We start from the raw sequence: 3,714 nt of genomic DNA on the forward strand, positions 1-3,714 counted from the left end.
TTGTTGTCCTACGGACTAAAACCCTCCGGTTTATATAGACACCGGAGAGGGTTAGGGTTACACAAGGTCGGTTACAAAGGAGGAGATATCCATATCCGTATTGCCTAGCTTGCCTTCCACGCCAAGTAGAGTCCCATCCGGACACGAGACGAACTCTTCAATCTTGTATCTTCATAGTCTAACAGTCTGGCCAATTGACATAATCCGGCTGTCTGGAGACCCCCTAATCCAGGACTCCCACAGTAGCCCCTGAACCAGGCTTTCAATGACGATGAGTCCGGCGCGTAGTATTGTCTTCGGCATTGCAAGGCGGGTTCCTCCTCCGAATACACCACGGAAGAATTTTGAACATAAGGATAGTGTCTGACCCTGCAAAATAAGTTCCACATACCACCGTAGAGAGAATAATATTTCCACAAATCTTAATCTGCTGACATGTTTTGGCAACATGACATCATGACATGGCCCGGTGCTTATTCGAACCATTTTCCTCAACCAGCTCCACACATAACGCGAGGCGGTTTCTTGAGACGTCTTGTCCAAGCAGAGATCGTGTTCCCCTAATTACGGGATTCTCATTAATACGGTCGTGGGTAACCCAACCGTGTCTAGGACTCCTAGATTATAGGCAAGTCCAAACGGCTCTCGTGCTCAATCGAACCCTTCCCCCGCCTCGAGTTCTAACACCCAAAGCCCAGGTCAGGTGCTCCGGATCTTCAATCATGTCCGGATCCAGCCTTCAAGGCCGATGAATGCCCTCCTCTGTCATGGAAGAGGATATCAAGAAGTTGAGGGAGGCCAGATACCTGACCGCCGAGGTTTCGCATCGGCTGCCTACTCTAGGGCAGGTCGTCCCTACTCCCGAACCCAACGAGAGCGTTGTGTTCGTCTCCCACTTCCTCCGAGGCCTAGGCCTCACTCTGGATCCCTTCGTCAGGGGCTTGATGTTCTATTACGGGCTAGATTTCCACGATCTACCCCCGGACTCCTTTTTCCACATCTCGACATTTATTGTCGTGTGTGAGGCCTTCCTTCGCATTACCCCTCACTTCGGCCTGTGGCTCAAGACCTTTGAAGTGAAGCCGAAGATGATCGAGGGGCAACATGCAGCGTGCGGAGGCGCGTCAATAAGCAAGATGGCAGGAGCTCCGTGGCTGAAAGGTTCCTTTACAGAGGTGTCCGGATTATGGCAACAGGAGTGGTTTTACATCACAGCTCCCAGAAGTGCCAAGTGGGCGGCTGCCCCCGCTTTCTGCTCGGGCCCCCCACCACAACTGATGTCATGGATTAGCAGAGGTTTGAGCTGGGGTCCAGCCAAGGACGTGCCTATACTGCAAAGTCGCATTCAAGATCTCTTCGAGGGAAATTTTAATTTGGTTGCGCTAATGCAAGGTATGCTGGTTCGTCGAGTCCAGCCTTGCAAACGCCGGCCCCTTCGCTTGTGGGAGTTCAACCCAGAAGGACCGCGTGCTATTCAAAGTTTCCTCGGCCTGACGCACGAGGAAATGTACAAGTCATTCTTGGACCTCAAATAGAGTGTCCGGATACTACCGAGAACGTGGGCCTGAGCAGTAACCGCGTCGCCGAACAAGTAAGTAATCCTCTAGCCGAACACAACGTCTTTTATTCATCATGACGTCATCTCTGAGAAATTGCTCTTTGACCAGGACTGGCTAACAAAAGCGAAGATGATTCGGTGTTCGGCCCCCCTTCCTGAGGGTTTGTAAATTCCGGTGCTGGAAAAGATGCTCAAGCTCGCACCTTGCCCGGAGCCCTCGAAGGCAGATATAGGGGGGGAATAATGAGGGCGAAAGCGGACCTCCATTGCTACCTATTCCGACCGAGGGAACGAGCACCTCCGTGAGGGAGGATAACCGAGCACTAGCAGAAAAAGGGTCAAACGTGAAGCACATTAGTGACGGTTTGAATTTGAGCCGGCACTAATGGTACCATTAGTGCCGGTTCGAACGGCTATGCATTAGTGCCGGTTCGTGTTGAACCTTTAGTACCGGTTCGTGCCACGAACCGGTACTAAAGGGGTGATGGCAGGCTGGCGTCAGGCCGGGGCCCCACGATCACCTTTAGTACCGGTTCGTGGCACAAACCGGTACTAAAGGGCTAACCTTTAGTACCGGTTTGTGCCACGAACCGGTACTAAAGGGGTCTGACCTATAGTACCGGTTTGTGACACAAACCGGCACTATAGGGCAATTTTCAAACTCTACCCCCCCCCCCCCGTGTGTCGCCATTTCAGTTCTGAAAAAATCAAAAGAAAATGATAAAAACTTCAAAAAATAAAATCCTTCTACTAGTTAGGAAAATTTGAAAACTTAAATTTGGACATGTTTTGCAAAAAGTGTAGGGAAAATGTAAAACGGCTATAACTTTTGCATACGATGTCGGAAAAAACGTATAATATATCAAAAAATTCAGCACGAAAATCCGCATCTAATGGAGTCCGCCTACGGCCTGTTTGCAATTTTTTAGAATCCTCAAATTCCAAAAGGAAAAAAAGATATGGTCAAATTTAAGTTTTTAAAAAAAATTTGTTCAAGAATATTAGTGTTACTACATAATTCAAGAAGTATTCAAGAAGTATTCAAAAGGAAAAAAAGATATGGTCAAACTACTTATTCAAGAAGTATTAATGTTACTACATAATTATTCAAGAATATTAGTGTTACTAAATAATTATTTCAATTTTTTGAATTTTGGTCAAATCTGGTCAAACTATGGTCAAACTGTGGTCAAACTGTGGTCAAACTATGGTCAAACTTATTCAAGAAATATTAGTGTTACTAAATAATTACTGTTTTTTAGAATAATAGTTTCAAACTCAAACAGTGAAATGTGTGACTTCATGCTCAAGCTAAACTCTTGAGGGTTAATAGGATTGGCATCTTACTATTGTAAGGAAAACAACAAGTGCAGACTTGGAAATGAAGGAGAATAGAACCCGAAAGTTAAGCGTGCTCGGGCTGGAGTAGTGAGAGGGATGGGTGACCGGTCGAGAAGTTAGATAATTTGGAATGAGTGATCCACACTTGAGCAGTTAAGAGAGGTGATTAGAGACTAAATCACCAAATAATTCAGAAAAATCAAAAATCAAAAAAATAAAATAAAAATCCAAAATTTTCAAAAAAAACCTTTAGTACCGGTTGGTAACGCCAACCGGTACTAAAGGTCCCTCATACCAGGGTGCGAGCTCACGCCACGTGGTGGCACTTTAGCGCCGGTTCGTGCCGAACCGGTACTAAGGGGGGGGGGCCTTTAGTGCCCACCAATTAGTGCCGGTTATGGAACCGGCACTAAAGGCCCTTACGAACCGGTTTTAAAGCTCCATTTTCTACTAGTGGAGGGGAGGAATCGGACATTCTCTCACCCCGGTGGAGGAAGAGGACTACCTCTGAAGATCCGGAAACCAAGGTTTCCAAGCGGGAGAAGAAATCTCCACCAGAGGGTCCTGCCTTGGAGAGTGCTCTTGCCGCACAGAGTCCGCGCGGGGATCAGCCCTCTAACGATTTGTAAGTAATTAAAAAGTACTTTAATAGTGGAGACATATTACCTTACCTCTGAGGAAAATAACCGAAGTATTTATCTTGCAGTTCGGATCTTTGCCCTTCTCAGCAGAGCTCGTCTTCGGGGGATCTTCTTCCAGAGATGATGGAGAGCGAAACACCTCCCCCGGACTCCTCCGCTCAAGAAGCAGGCGAC

Source organism: Triticum aestivum, chromosome 7A (assembly GCF_018294505.1).
Source record: "Triticum aestivum cultivar Chinese Spring chromosome 7A, IWGSC CS RefSeq v2.1, whole genome shotgun sequence".
Taxonomy (NCBI): domain Eukaryota; kingdom Viridiplantae; phylum Streptophyta; class Magnoliopsida; order Poales; family Poaceae; genus Triticum; species Triticum aestivum.